At 47.8% G+C, this 16813-nt stretch overlaps 1 protein-coding gene across 6 annotated transcripts in view; it reads right to left on the bottom strand.

Annotated features, from left to right (window-relative positions):
- Positions 1–16813, bottom strand: part of SPATA13 (spermatogenesis associated 13) — a 216867-nt gene that overhangs the window by 108387 nt on the left and 91667 nt on the right. Inside the window, exon 1 of one of the 6 annotated variants that reach the window (XM_036831297.1) lies at positions 14378–14518. The exons of the other annotated variants lie outside the window; for them this stretch is intronic. The gene's annotated coding sequence lies outside the window, so the exon portion shown is untranslated. Of the gene's footprint in view, positions 1–14377; positions 14519–16813 lie in introns of those variants that run through there. 6 annotated transcript variants of the gene reach the window in all.

Raw genomic sequence — 16813 nt, forward strand, 5'->3', positions numbered from 1 at the left:
ATAGATTAATAATATAGCTTTTATGTCAATAACCCATGACTCTGCTCTAGATCTAATTAAAGACTGAATACTTAATAAGCAATAAGCCAGCTAACTAATAAATACTATTCAACAAGAAGTAATGTAAACAGCCTTGAAATATATCCTTTTCCTCCAGTCCTGGTCAGCAACTTTAGCTGTCTGACCTCTAATTTTGAGATCAAGCACGGTTTTCTTCAGACTTTCTAATCCTAAAACAATGGGGTAATAAACTGGCCCTCTGGTACCTACATTTTCAACACAGAATAGAAACTCTACTCTTTCCTTGGATGGTTGTCAAAGTCGCCCTAGATTGGCAATATGGAGTTTTAGCCTCCTTATTCTTGCCAGACAATATGATTTCAAATTCTTCACTGTCTAATCCTCATTCCCCTTCCCTCACCAGAAAAAAACAAAAGCAAGAAACAAATAATCACTATTAACATCACTACAACAAAACACGCCAATGCAGGATTAACAGCATTAACCAACAGGATTAGACAGTTATAGCACATTCCACCCTACAGCAACAGAACATATACAGTCTTCTCAAATACACATAGAACACAGATCAAGACAGACAATATTCTGGGCTATAAAACAAACTTCAAAAATTTTTAAAGAACTGAAATCATACAGAATGTATTCTCCAACCATAATGGAATAAACTGGAAATCAATAACAGAAAGATAAAAGGAAAATCTCCAAACATCTGGAAACTAAACAACATACTTTTAAATAATCCACAGGTCAAAGAGGAAGTCTAGAGAGAGATTTAAAAAATACATTTAACCGAATGAAAATGAAAATGAGAATGCAACATATCAAAATTTGTAGAACACCGCTAAAGCAATGCTCTGAGGGAAATTTACAGCATTAAATAAATACATAAGAAAATAAGAAACTTCTCAAATTAGTAGTCTAAACTCCCACCTCAAGAACCTAGAGAAAGAGCAAAATAAACCCAAAGCAAGCAAAGGAAAGAAATAATAAAGGCAAGAACAGATATAAAAGAAATTGAAAACAGAAACAGCAAAAATCAGTAAAACTAAAAGCTGGTTCTTTTAAAAGAGTAATAAAATTTACAAACTTTCTAACAAGGTTGACAAAGAACAAAGAAAAGAAGACACAATATACCAATATTAGGAATGAAATAAGGTAACACTACCAACACTACAGACATCAAAAAGATAATAAGGGGGACTTCCCTGATGACACAGTGGTTAAGAATCTGCAGGGGACATGGGTTTGAGCCCTGGCCCAGGAAGATCCCACATGCTGAGGAGCAACTAAGCCCATGAGCCACAACTACTGAGCCTGCGTGCCGCAACTACTGAAGCCCGCACACCTAGAGCCCGTGCTACGCAACAAGAGAATCCACCACAATGAGAAGCCTGTGCACCGCAACGAAGAGTAGCCCCCACTCAGTGCAACGAGAGAAAGCCTGCACGCAGCAACAAAGACCCAACGCAACCAAAAATAAATAAATAAATAAAATTGATTCTTTAAAAAAAAAAACGATAATAAGGGAATACTATGAACAACTCTATACACACATATTGGACAACTTAGACAAAATGGACCACTTGCTCAAGAAACAAAAACTACCACAATTCACACAATATGAAATAGATAACTTCAACAGACCGTAATCATTTACAGAAATTGAATATATCATTTCAAAACTAAGAAGAAATCTCCAGGCCCAAATGCTCTCACTGAAGAATTCTACCAAATATTTAAGAAAGAATTAACACCAATTCCACCCTTTGTCATCCAGGAAATGAAAGACATTTTCTATTCATTTTATGAAGCTAGTATTACCCTCATACCAAAACCAGATAAAGATAGTACCCTACCACCACCACCAAAAACAAACGAAAACAAATACAAAAACCCAACTACAGACAGACCAATATCCTTCATGAATATAGACATAAGAATGCTTAAAAAAACAGAAGAGAATACAACAATATATAAAAATAATTATACACATGACCAAGTGGGGTTTATTCCATTTGGGTTTATTCCAGGGATCCAAGGCTGGTTCAATGTTTGAAAATTAATCAATATAATTCATTATATTAACGGGCTAAAGAAAAAAATCATATGATCATATCAATCGATAGAAAAAACATTTGATAAAATTCAGTCATCACAAAAAAAACTCTCAAAAAAATGGAATAGAGGGCAATTTCCTCAACTTGATAAGGAGCACTTACCAAAAACCTACAGCTAACATTATACTTAATGGTGAAAAGACAGGATGCTTTCCCGCTAAGATCAAAAAGAAGAGGCAAGGACTTTGCTCTCACCACTCTTATTCAACACATCATGAGAAGTTCTAGCCAGTGCGATAAGGCAAGAAAAGGAAATGAAAGGCATACAGCTTAGAAAGGAAGAAATTAAACCATCCCTATTTGCAGATGACATGACTGTCTACATAGAAAATCCCTAGGAATCTACCAAAAAACTCCTAGAACTAATTAGTGAGCTCTACAAGGTTAAATAATACAAGTTAAACATCCAAAAAAAATATTACTGTATTTCTATATACTAGCGATGAACACATGGACATTGAAATAAAAAATACAATACCATTTACAAGTTCTCCAAAAAATGAAATACTTAGGTGTAAATCTATGCAAACATGAACAGAAATTGCATGCTTAAAACTACACAATGCTGATGAAAGAAATGGAGAGACATATTGTGTTCACTGACTGGAAAATTCAACATAGTAAAGATGTCAATTCTCCCCAAATTCCAGCAAGATTTTTTTGTAGATATGATAAGATTATTCTAAAATTTATGTAGAAAGGGAAAGGAGCTGGACTAGCTAAAACAATTTTGAAAAAGAATAAAGTGGGAGGAATCAATCCACCCAATTTCAAGACTCATAGCTATAGTAATCAAGACTGTGATATTGGCTGAGACACATAGCTAAATTCAACAGAAAAGAGAACTCAGAAACAGACCTACACAAATACGCCCAACTGATTTTTGATAAAGGTGCAAAAGGCATTGAACAGAAGAGGGATAGCCTTTTTAACAAAAAAGGGGCTGGAGCAATTAGACATCTACAGGCAAAAACAAACAAACAAACAAACAAAAACTTCACAAAAACCACAACCTAAATCTCACACCTTATACAAAAACTAACTCAAATGGGTCATGGACTTAAATGTAAAACTATAAAACTTAAAAAACAACAGAAGAAAATCTTCAAGATCTAAGGCTAGGCAAAGAGTTCTTAGACTTGACACCAGAAGCATAATCCATAAAAGGAAAAAAATCAATAAATTAGATCTCATCAAAATGAAAAACTTTTGTTCTGCAAAGGACCCTGTTAAGAGGTTAAAGAGACAAGCTGCAGAGTCAGAGAACATATATGCAAGGCCCATATCCAAAGAAGGAGTAGTATCATCTTCAGAGAATTGTGTTGAGTAAGAAAAGCAATACCTAACACACTGTACGATTCGAATTTTATAACACTTTTGAAATAAAAGGACAACACAAGTGACCCTCTTGGTGATGGAAATGTTATTTAGCTTCACGAATCAATGTCAATATCCTGGCTGTGGTGTTGTACAATATCACGTAAATATCACTGTATTTTACCATGCATGTGAATCTATAATTATCTCAAAATAAAAAAGCTTAATTTTTTAAATTAAATAAGAATTTAAAACTCTCCACGAATACAATTACACATCGCCTGAACTCTCGAATTCCCACTCTCTTCTGCCAATGCTTGCCTCTTCTGGGTCAGATGCTGACTTTTACCAATGTTAGTCCAGCTAAAGAAAACCACCTATGCACCACTGCTGCGTCTTCCACACAGCCAAACACCAGGACTTGGGTATTTTACAGAGACCTTTCCTTGACCATCCAAACCTCATGACTGACGTAGACAGGTTCAGCCGGAGAGCCCAGGACAGATGCCAGAAGTCTGTCTGAATTCCCGCGTAGATACCCCGTCAAGCACCAGCAAGCAGGTGTGGCCACCTCCCTGCTGGGCTATCACCGTAGTTACCAGCCCTCTATAACCACTTCGTTGAAACCATCCACCTCACCCTTGTAACATTTCCACCATCTGGTCCTCCACATGGAAGCAGCAGGTGCTCAGATATGTCCTGCAGGTTCTGAGATGAGGGCCACCACTCCCCCATCTCCCTCTGCCTCTCGCCGAGGCAGCACGGAGCACACAGGCAGCCAATGCGCAGCGCATTCCAAGGGCTTCTGCACTCAGATGGCACCCTGCCCTGGGAACCCGAAACCACCCTGATCTCCTCCCGAGCCCTCAGTGAGTGGATCCCGACACAGGGCTGAAGTTCTCACTCCTCTAAGGTGAAAGCTGTGGGATCCTCCCAATGGGGAAATATCTTTCCATCTAAAAGCCCATGAGAAATGTGTTCCAAGTTAATTCTTTCTGAATCCCGCAGCCGTGAGTTTGTACAAGGAAAAGTTCACTAACCAGGCATGTCTTGTGTAATAACTGGTCACTGCATGACCAGCTCTCTTTAAAACAATCACATAAAAGAAATTCTTCTATTTGGAAGAAACAGTAAAATACACACACACACACACACACACACACACGATTTCAACAGCATTATGTTTTTTAAAAAAATCCTCTCTCAATAATGACCGAAGTGCTTCCCAGGTCTTTTTAGTTGACCCAGAAGCACACACAGAGGAGTGGCTGCCCCGGGTCCGGGTGACAAGGGACCAGGAACCTTCCTGCTGAGCCAACCTTGTGTTCCTCCCAGACCGATCTGCACAGATGGCCACTATCTTCATCTCAGAAGACAAGTGTTCCAACTGACACAAAGCCTTCTTAAAAATCCCCAGCCCAAGAAAAACAGAAGCACTGTGGGCAGAGAAAGACCTAGTTCTACAGAAACAACTTTCCAGGAAAGCCTAGAAAACAGTCCTGTCCTGCTGACAGCAGGCATTTCCTTCTTCCCTAGAGAGACCTCATCCCAGCAGGAAAGAATAACCAAAAGAGATTGGTTGTATCCACCCACAGAAATAAAAAAAAGGATATTAAAGTCCTATAGTAGGAAACAAACAAAAACATAATCATCTAGTTGGACAATACAAATTCAGTAATCCAGCATGTGCGCCGGAATTTAATAAGCCATTTTGCTTCAGAATAGTTGTTGCATGGGGTTTGATTTAATTAATCTCAGCAGGCTTGGAAACAGCCCCCAGGAAATCAGTGTGATAAACTTCCTTCAGATGTGCTAGTCTGAGAATGTAAGTAGCCACGCTACCAACTCGCACATCTTTAGGCAGCGGCAGTGGTACTGTACACTTTGACTGTCCACCTGCAGGCGCTGATCTTGTAATGCTAGAATATTCTTGCTTCCGTGTCCCACTTGAAGGCTTCCGGGTCGGCACCCACTCAGGGTGAGCACCTTGGATGAGGGGTCAGATTAGAAATAAAGACTAGGAAAAGCAGGGAGAGTTCCTGCTTCCTCCGACGAGATTACTTCTGTATCAGAAGGAAGGCAGACGGTGTTCTCTCGGCCTGAGTACTTTTCCTAATTTTGAGTGGAGCCACGGGAAGCGCAGACCAGCAGATGGAGGAGGAGAGCGGGGACGAACGGAGCACCCTCTCCATTCCTCTGGGTACCCCGTCCCTGGGAGCAGAAGATCCTAGCCTGAGAGGAAGTCCAGAGGAGGTTAACGTACGTCACTCCCCTCCAGCCCAACGCAGAATCTCACAAGGGAAGGCGGAAGGCGAGGCTGGAGGGAAGGAGTTGGCCGAGACTGGACAACGCCAGCGCCTCCCCCGGCCAGAAGCACGACCGCGTTTATGGATGGCCCGTCCCTCGTCCCAGTGAGCAGTCATCATCCATGGGCACAGGACACTCTGCCAGGCACGCGGCAGTTCAAGAGCTGAGACTGGGCACAGGGTCTGCCTTCAGATGGCTCAACCGTGAGCGGAGCTGTTGACACTGATGCTGGCGGGTGAGGACAGCCGTTGAAAACACGAATAGAGGGACTCCCCCGGCGGTCCAGTGGTTAAGACTCCGCGCTTCCACTGCAGGGGGCGTGGCTTTGACCCCTGGTCGGGGGAACTAGGATCGCACATGCCTCACGGTACGGGGGGAAAAAGAGGGAAGGGAAGGGGAGGAGAGGGAAGGGAAGGGAAGGGAAGGGAGAAAGAAAGAAAAGAAAAAGAAAACCCCAACATTCAGCCCAGTTCCACAAGCTGCACGTTTACAAATCAGCCTTCTCCCTCACACCTTGCCATGACTTGTCATCAAAAAATCAGTCTTCAAAAGAGGCTGCCACTTTCCTTATTCAGACTTCCACTGCTTCATTTCTCAGGGAGGCCAGAAGTCTAGACCCAACTTAGGCGGGAACGTCACTGGTTCTAAGACACACTGACTCAGCAGAGCACACAGGCTGGCCCTACCCTAGACCTACACACACACACACACACACACCCCAGAACTGGAGCCGGGCCATAACAGTGAAGTCCCCCATCCTTTTCTGGGACGTGCACGACACCACGGTTCTGACAGAGCAGCCTGAGGACTCAGAGAGATACTCCAATGCCAGAGCTGGACTGGACTTGATGAAACAAGCAGGCTCTTCAGCAAGACGGGCCACTCAATCCACTCGGGGGAGTTTAGGTTTGTTTCAGGAAAGTCAAAGGTAGAACAAGCAGAGAAAGCAGGTCGGGCAGATCTTAGAACATACCATTTTGAAGAATATTGTTGACTTTTCCCGATATATCTTGGATTATTCCTTAACCTCAGATTCTTAAAGCTAAAATACATTTTTAACTTTTCTCATTTTAAATACCTAATCCTTTTTGATATAACTGAAGCTGTAGATATTCATATATCCCCTCCTTCTTTATTGTTTCAAATGAAGGTTTGGGGGATGTTATTTCAGAAGGCTCCATGGAATATTTAAGCCAGGGCAATTCCTGTGAAGGCCTGTATTTCTAAAGCCTATTCAGTCTGTGGGTAACACCACTGATAATGTTAAGACCACACAATGGAGGCTAGTCTTTACCATAATACTGAGCTACTTGTGTGCTGGCTACACAAAAGTTTCCCCGGTGGTAGATTTTCACTTAGTAATCAGGCAGCAGAACAAATATAGTGAATCAATTATCTCCATTTGCAACACACATTTAAATGTACTAGGGGCAACCTAAGAGTAAACGTCAGGTCCTTGTAGGCCCTGCACGGCAAAACAAAACCAAAAACAGAATCTAACTTTTCCACAGAAAGAGAACAAATAGTAAACTCGAGATATGAATTCCCCTGTTTCTCATTTCTTTAATTAATTTGGCCAAACCACTAGGACGGACTCTGGACTAAAAGAAATCAGAAACCCCCAGACCTTAAACTGGATTGCAGATTTCATCCTGAGGGTACTGACTGTGGATCACTGACTCAGGGCTCCAGGCAAACTGGATTTTAATAACTTGTTGGGATATTTTAGGATAATTGTTGCATGGGGTTTGATTTAATTAATCTCAGCAGGGTTCAAAGAAGGCCCATGGAGTCAACATGAAAAATGTCCTTCAGATGTTCTATTATTAAAAGTGGAGTAATTACGTCACCAAAACAGACAGGTAGAGAGAAGGCTGCAGCTATGAACGAAAACCTAAAGAAACACTTTCTACATGCTGACAGATACGCTTGTCCTTCCACAGGAAAGAAGGGATGAAACTACCAGCTTGGTGTCTGATGCAAAGCAGATACTCATCAATATTTGCTGAATTAATAAAACAATGAATGAAGGTAGGATGAATATGTGACAGGACAGGGTATGCAAAAAGACTGTTTGTTTTTCAAATAACGGTTAGAAATACATAATTTATAACATAGTGACATTTAGATCCTAGAACAGGGGTCCCCAACCGGTCCGCGGGCTGTTAGGAACCGGGCAGCACAGCAGGAGGTGAGCGGCGGGCGAGCGAGTGAAGCTTCATCTGCCGCTCCCCCTCGCCCTCCTCGCTCACAGTACCACCTGAGCCATCGTGGAAAAACTCCCACCCCCACCGTGGAAAAACTGTCTTCCACAAAACCAGTCTCTGGTGCCAAAAAGGTTGGGGACCACTGTCCTAGAAGACAGTTCAGGTGCCAAAGAGAGATCAAGTCCAGAGATGTTTTGTGTGTCTGAAAACTGACGTCTGGGACTTCCCTGGTGACGCAGTGGTTAAGAATCCGCCTGCCAATGCAGGGGACACGGGTTCGAGCCCTGGTCCGGGAAGATCCCACATGCCATGGAGCAACTAAGCCTGCGAGCCGCAACTACTGAGCCCACGTGCCACAACTACTGAAGCCCACGCGCCTACAGCCCGTGCTCCGCAACAAGAGAAGCCACTGCAATGAGAAGCCCGCGCACCGCAACGAAGAGTAGCCCCCGCTCGCCGCAACTAGAGAAAGCCCGTGCGCAGCAACGAAGACCCAACGCAGCCAAAAATAAATAAATAAATTTAGAAAACTGGCGTCTAAGTTCAAATGACAGATTAGGGCAGGGTCAGAACCCTAGGGGGCCCGATTCCCATTTTCACTGAAAAGCACTGCTCCTTCATGATTTTAGAAGCTGGTTATATTCCGAAAATTCAAGTTATTCTGCACAGAGGAGGGAAAAGGGTGTCCCGTGTTGGGAATGCTGGCTGGGGGGTGGGGGCCTGTGTGCTCTGTTCACACAGGACCTCTGTAGTCCTGCCCAGCGGATGCCCAGAGAGTCAGACCTGGAGACCCACTGTGCTGGGCTACCTCACCCCCTAAGTCTCAGAACAAGACAGAGTCATCAGGAGATCCCCAAACCGACAGGCCCTCGACATCCAACAAGTGTTCACAGAACGAGCAACACAGCTCTGCCTTCTCCCCCACCATCACAGAACCAACAGAGCCTCCCCTCCCCCATCAGACAGAAGAGCCAGGCCAGACCCCCTTCTGAGCACTTCGCAAGTGGGGACTCATCTCATTCGCACCACAGCCTGTGACCGCGGTTCCCAACTTTACCGCCCCTGGGAAATTCCAATGCCAAGGTCACACCCACAACCAATTACAATATTTGGGGATGGGAGCAGGCATCAACCTTTCTTAAAGACCCCTCAGGCAATTCCAACGTCCAGCAAAGTTTGAAACACTCAGTGAAGAGATGGGTACCATGATGTACACTGTTCAGATAAGGCAACTGAGGCAGAGAGGTCAATGCCTCCCCAAGGTCACACAGCGGGCAAGCAGCAGGGTTGGGACCTGAACCCAGTTTACCTGACAACCGCCAAACACTAAGAAATCATGTTATAGAAATAATATAAATTACTACTATGTGATGAAATGAAGCAGGGTGGACAAGAGAAACTGTGAGGTTGTACACGGTGGAGAAGAACGAGAAGGTTGGACAGCTGATGGCTCGAGGGAGGTCTGACGTGTCCAACCAGGCAGGAACACAGTCACTTTGAAGGACAGCCAGGTGGCGATGAAGAGCAGCTGTTTTTAGGATGTCTGGAAAACATACGTTCTAAAGCACTAGTTCTCACACTTCAGCGTGTGTGAGAATCACCTGGAAGGCTGTTAAAGTACAGACACACACCCCAGAAACTCTAATTCGGCGGGTCCAGGGGAGAGCCCTAGAATTTGCTTTTCTAACAAATTCTCAGCTGATGCAGATGCAGAACCACTGCTCTGGGCAAATGGTTAACAGCCATGAATGATGGGCAGAATTGTCTGAGGGTCCCTCATCTCCAAGCTGGGGTCCGTGTCCCCACCTCTGCTTATTCTGTCCCCAGAGGCTACAATGCCTCCCTCTGTCAGCCCCTCCCCCAACCTGCACACTCCTATTCAGCCCTGGCTGTGGTTAGCTCCTCCTCCAGGAAGCCTTCCTGGATCCTCGGCCTCCCATGGGCTCACCTAACGCCCTCCCCGTAAACTGATCCCTCACCTGCTACAGGTCTTTCCTTTCACATGCCTACCACTCCCACCGGAAAGAGTGTGAGCCTCCACAGGGCAGGGGCTGGTTCCATTCCCAGCATCCAGCACATAAAAGAGAAAGGGGGAAGGGAGCAAACTTTCTGAAGCTGTTCTTCCTTTCAGCCGCAGAGAGTCCCAACATCCGAACTGGACAAGTTTCAATGCCCACATGGTTTAAGTGGTTTTAGGACTCGGGCCTCCTCTCTTTTTATACAGCACACGTGGTGGTGACGTAGTAGGGCCTGACCTTGTTTAATGTGACTGTAATTTTAACACTCCACCACAAGACTGCTCGCTGCTTCTATTATGGAGAACAGTAATTGCCAGGAAAGCCTGTGATCAAAGTTCCGATACCAGGAACACATCTCCTCCCTGGCCTCCTGCCCCCTCTGCTCTAAGACAACAAACATGGGGCACCAGCCCCCCCGCACCTGCCAGAGATGGCGGGCAAAGATCCCAGTTTCCTGCAGGCCGCATCTCACCCGCCCACACCTTCCAGTCTAGTCCTTTCGGACCTGAGTTCTATTTTTCTCTAAGGACAGCCTGCCAGGCTTCGGGAACAAACTCTGTAACGGTTCTAATGGGAGGGAAAAGGCTGGCCCCTCCCTCTCCCAGATTAGCAGGCAGGGTCCTCTTAGAGATCCCCAGCCCCATGGCTGAACCCCGAGAGAGAATTGGGGGTCCAGCTCAGATCTGACCAGAGCAAAAGATGTCCTGAGTCAGGCACACAGTCCCTGAAATGACAATGCTGAGCTCGCCTTGCTTCCACAGTGACAAAGAGCAGTCCTGTGTCACAGAAACAGGTGGAGGTTGTTTCTGGCCAAGAAATCAGGTCCTTTAAGGTCCTGGTTAGGTGAGGTAACAGTTGAAGATCACGAGCACAGGATGGGGCATTACCTGTGGCCACGAATGTTGACATCCCGACCACAGCAAATGACCACAGCCATGTATGAGAAACAAGGACCATCTCTGTCCACTTGGGGCTTTGCCGCCCACAGTCAGAAACCACCCCTGGCCCCGAAGGGAGACAGAGGAGGGCTGGTCCGGGACTCCCGCGAGGCCCCACGTGCCCCTCGTTTTCCCTCCTCTAGTTCGTAAAAGGCTCTGGGAAGCTGCTGTGGAGGGTTATGAGCTTCAGAGCAGACAGACGCTGGACGTGCGTGTGGATCTCCTGGGTTTGGCAGCCTCGCATTCAAATCTCAGCCTTGACTCTTCCTACAGGGCTGTGGCCAGGACATTCGATCCCTTCCCCTGTGCGAGGGGAGCAGTAAACCTAACCTGCTCCGTAGTTACACCGATGATCCTCATCCGAACCACGGAGCACAGACAGTGAATGTCTCATCAACTCTCCCAAGGACGCACCGAGCCACCCATCTCACTCTGGAGCATCAGAGAGAGGTTAATTACATGCAACAAACACCTCAGGGCATCAGGGCTGGATTCTGTCAAGAAAGGCAGTTATGGAATGGCTTGAGCAATCCTGGGTGAGCAGCACCCTGCAGGTTCCCCGACGGCTCCTGGAGAAAGAGACGAGCCAGACAGCAGGCAGCAGAGCTGGGAATGGGGGGCTTGGCTGGGAGCCTGAGGCCAGGGGGAGACGGGGCGGGGGCATGGCAGAGCCAACACAGAGACAGCACCTAACTGGACAGGCTTCCCCCTCAGCCCTGTTTTATCTGAGATGCAGAGATGAAGGAAATCACATGAGCGCTTTGTACTAAGGCCTTTCTCTCTGCAAATGAAAATACAATTCATCGTTCCAGTTACTGATTTTCAAATTGCCATGGATTGTATGATTTGCCTCTAGAAAGCAATGTACGTTTGGCGTTCCTGCCTGATGTTCTGGAAGACAAAAATATTTCTTTCTAAAAACATTTGAATTTATACTTCTGCGATTTTATGATCCCATTTATGCCATTACGTATCTTGAAAGCAAACATTTTTTTTAAATGTTTAGTTTTCAGACCAAAAAAAAAAGAACCCACTGACAATTTCCATTCCAAATGAATCCTCCCAATGCCTCTTAGCTCAGGAAAGAAAGGGTTCATTCACTGCTTTGCACAGCAAGCCCAGAGGTCACCCCACCAAGCTGTAGGGCCATGCATGGAGAGTCCTGGACCAGAGGTCGGCAGGTCGGGGATCTACTGTCCCGCTGCCTCCCCTGGACATGTCATTTTATTTCTCTGAGCCACAGTTTCCTCATCTGTGGAATGTAAGGCCCCTTCCAGCCATCAAAGTATAAAACTTTCCCAACACTCTGCTTCAGCACCTGCAAAAGAACAAACACTTGCCTCCAACTTTCAGGAAGGTGAAGGAGATACAGGAACAAGGCTTTAAATTATATAATGAAACAGAAATAAGCAAGACTCATCACATCACAGGGCTCTCAAGGACCCTAAAGATCTGGCCAGCTAAAGTGAAACTGACCTCTCACTGCAGGGGAGGAGCCGGCTGGCAACGGTCTTTGCAAGAAGCTTTCTTCCAGCCTTCCTGTAGCCAAGGGGCCAGGTGCTCTCTTCAGGAAAGTGAGCTGGAAGCCAGCCCAGGCAGTGTCCTCAGTCTTTCTGAGGGACAGGAGGCATTAGGTTTTCCCCACACACTGCTCTACAGTAGAGATATTATGCCCTCAACAGCTGTAAACTGCAGACCAAATAAAACACGCAAATAATGACCTCATTTCCAAGGCCCAATCCCAGCCCACGTATGAGTTCCAAAGTTAGCATGGCCTGGGAGCACAGCCGCCTGGCGAGAAGAGGGGCTCTCCCACCACACAGCCATGAGAAACTGGGCCTGGTACTTACGTTCTCTGAGCCACCCCTTTCTCATCTGTCAAATGGGGCTAGGAATGCATCCACATTACAGGGAAGCAAGGAGGATTCATGAGTTATTACTGCATGTACATCCCTCGGAAGACTGCTCGGCTCCTACTAAGTGTCTGACAACTGCTACCTAATATTCATATTAACATCAATATCAACATAGTCGGAGAACTTGTCTACATACGATACTACTTCTTCAGTAAGAACACAAACAGAACCAGGAGCAGATGGGAAGGTCCTGACGTCCAGAGAGGTCCTGGGGAAGCTGGTTGCCTACTTGTGACACTTTCAGACCTTCTGAAATAAAGACGTCTGCCGGGTAATGGAGGACCAACTGGAAGGGAAGAAAAGGAACCGAGGGGTGGTGATGCAGTAGCAAAATCAACAACCAGAGGAACCGAAACAAGGTGTGCTCTGGAGGCGGGAAAAGCATGGGGAGAAGTAGGTAAAAGGCAAGACAGCCCACAGCACGGGAGCACAGGCAGAAAGGCAGACAGCCAGCCTGGGTGGCAGGAAGATGGCAAATCTGGGGACCAAAGGAGGGGTGTGAAAATTAGAATGCTAGGTAAGAAATAGTCACATAAAAAAAACTCTAAAGGATGGGGGGAGGGGGGCAGAGGCCAAGGTTCAGCACAGGGAGCAAGCATAATTAACAGGACCCCGAGGACACTGCGGTGAGGAAGTTTGGAAGAAGGGGGACATAGAAAAGGAGCATATGTTTGGAAGAAGGGGGACACAGAAAAGGAGCATTTGTTAGGAAAAATAAAATGGGTGAAATTTCTGTACCTGTTAGAGAAGAGCACAGTACTTGGGGACTTGGAGGGGTTAATAGGGTAGAAAACACCAGGCAACACGGAAAATGAGGTGAGATGCAGGGAAAACCGTGGGAGGAGGGGCGGATGATGTATGAATTTAGATGGCCTTGGTAACAAGTGCTAAATAAACTCAAGTTATTCTGTTTATCAACAAGACTGTCCAGTGCTGGGAAGCAACTGACCGAGAGAGTTCTGTTTGTATGGTTGGTTGTTTTGGCCTTTTTTCCGCACCTGGAGGGAGGGGAGGTTTGCCGGGGCTCAGACTGCACAGCCGGATGGTGGCCTCCAGCCCAGGTCACCTGAGCTCCCCGGCCGTAGGCGCAGCGCTGGTCTGTGTCCCCCTGGGCTGGGGTGCCCACTCCCTCACCTCGCCGAACGTGAGTGGAAGCAAACCAGCCCTGGAGCTCATCCCTCCAGTTCAGGGTCGCCGGACACAGGGTCCCGCCTTTCTCGGGAGATGAGGCCCGGGGCACCCGGGGAGAAACTCGCTTTGGGAGAGAAGATCTCCAGCGCATCCCCTGGGCGGCGCGGGCGCCCCGCGCCTTTGTCCCGCCCTCAGCCCGCGGCGGGCACGGGTCAAGTCTGGGGATCCCCAGGCGCGCGGGGCCGGGGGTCCCTCGCCCTCGGGCCGCCCAGCCCCGCAGCGAGCTCACCGAGCGAACTCGGTGTTTGGGCTGCGGGGCCGGCGTCGGGGTAACTCAGCTCCCGGGCTCGGGCTCCTCGCCAACACCCGGGCGGCCGCCCCGCGCCTCGGCGCAGCCTCACCTACCGCGGCCCCGCTCGAAGGAACCTCCAAAGTCGGCCGATCCAAGACGTCCCGGCGACACAGGGCTGGTCCTGGTGCCGCGGAGATCCGAGCACGCCGGGCTCTCGGAGGAGCCTCCGCTCGGGCGCACGGACTCCGGGCGGGCGGCGGGCTGGGCTGCGGGGGAGGAGCGCGGCGCTGAAGCCAGCCCGCCGCTGCCGCCCGGCCCAGGCCACGCCCCCGCCGGTCCAGGCCACGCCCCCGACCCTGCACTCCTTCCACGCCCCCGCCGGCCCCAGGCCACTCCCCAGCCCTAGGCCACGCCCCTGGCTCAGCTACCTTTCCACCCCCACCCCCCCCACCAGCCCGGGCCATGCCACGCCCGGCCCCAGGCCACGCCCCGGTCCGGCTCTCCTTCCACGCCTCCCAGGCCTCGCCCCGCCGGACTCAGGCCACGCCCCAGCCCCAGGCCACGCCCCCGGCTTATCTACCTTTCCACCCCCCCCCCCACCCCCCCCCCGGGCCAAGCCGCGCCCGGCCCCAGGCCGCGCCCCGGCACGGCTCTCCTTCCATGCCTCACAGGCCACGCCACACCTGGCTCCAGGCCACCCCTCTGGCTGGGCTCTCCCTTCTTGCCTCAGGCCGCGCCCCCAGCTCAGCCCCCAGACCACGCCCCTGGCTCGGCTCTTCTCCTCCCCCACCACCAGAATATCCCCCCCACCACATCCCCGCCCCGCTACACTTCCCCCGACCCTAGCTCCTCATCCACCCAGCTACACCCCCCAGCCGGGCTCCCTTCCATCCACCCCCAGTAAGTCCCCCCATGTCAGCACCCCCCAGCCCGGCCCCCCTAAACCCGGCTCCCCTCCACCTCATCAACCCCCCAGCATCCGCCCTGGGCGGGAGGAGCAGCCGCGTCGCCCAGGCAACCGCCCCTCACTGCCCCCCTCGCCCCACCTCTGCCCGGGAGGAGGTCACTCCAGGCCAAGGTGCCCTGGCTATGCTTTTCGTGAAAAAGAAAACCCTAGGTGAGGGCTTCCCTGGTGGCGCAGTAGTGACGAATCCGCCTGCCAATGCAGAGGACACGGGTTCGAGCCCTGGTCCGGGAAGATCCCACGTGCCGTGGAACAACTAAGCCCGTGCACCACAACTACTGAGCCTGCGCTCTAGAGCCCGGGAGCCACAACTGCTGAGCCCACGTGCCACAACTCCTGAAGCCCACGTGCCACAACTACTGAAGCCCACTCACCTGGAGCCCATGATCCACAACAAGAGAAGCCACCGCAATGAGAAGCCCGTGCACCACAACCCAGAGTAGCCCCCGCTCACCGCAACTAAAGCCTGCACGCAGCAATGAAGACCAAATGCAGCCAAAAATATAAATAAATAAATAAATTTATTAAAAAAAAACAAAAAAATACCCTAGGTGAGGACTTTTAAACCCACCCACTTCCCTAGGACCTAGAGCAGGTCTTCTGTGGACTGTTTGGGTGAACACACTCAGAACTCTCACCCTTCCCGAGTGGCTCAGGGCTCAATCATTAAGTCACAGGAAAACCGCAGAGACGAAGGAAACCCTTCTGCGCAAGGATCTGGGCCCTAAAAGTTCCATGACTGTTTCCTGATGTGCACCTAATGGAATTCATAAAATAAACACATTCTTTTAAAAACTGCTCTTTTAGATGATTCATCTGAGTGGTTCTGTGTTGCTAGCACTATAATTATACATGCTACTTTTATAATCAAAGAAGAACAATAACCACTATGTAAAAACTAAAGAACATATAAAAATATTAAATTACACAATGAAAAGTCAAAATTAATTCTATATATGCTTTTTTAAATAGTGGGAAACTATTCTGTGTGATACTCAAACGGTGGGTACATGTCGTTATGCGTTTGTCAAAACCCACAGAATATACAGCACACAGAGTGAAACCTAATGTAAAGTCGTTTATCATAATGTATCAATATTGGCTCATCAATCGCAACCAATGTGCCACACTGATGTAAGATGCCCGTAACAGGAGAAACTGGGGGGATGGGGGTGTGGTACAGGGAGGAGTTGAGGGAATCCACAGGAACTCTCCTTTCCTCCCAGTCTTTCTGTAAACACAAAACTGCTCTAAAATAACAGCCCATTAATTAAAGCACACACACCGAAATACTAATGGTCATTATCTCTGGGTGGTGGAAATATGGGCAAGTTTTTATTTTATTGTTTGGATCTTTATTTGAAATTCTCCCAAATTTTTGACAATGAATATATATTTTTAAAGCAGAAACATATTATATTGGGTTGGCCAAAAAGTTCGTTTGGGTTTTTCTGTAACATCTTTTTTTTTTTTTTTTTTTTTAACAGATACCAGTGCTTTTTTTTTTTTTTTTTTTTTTTTTTTTTTTTTTATAGCTACTTAATTTATTTATTTATTTATTTTTGGCTGTGTTGGGTCTTCGTTT

Source organism: Balaenoptera musculus, chromosome 18, assembly GCF_009873245.2.
Source record: "Balaenoptera musculus isolate JJ_BM4_2016_0621 chromosome 18, mBalMus1.pri.v3, whole genome shotgun sequence".
NCBI classification, from domain to species: Eukaryota; Metazoa; Chordata; class Mammalia; order Artiodactyla; family Balaenopteridae; genus Balaenoptera; species Balaenoptera musculus.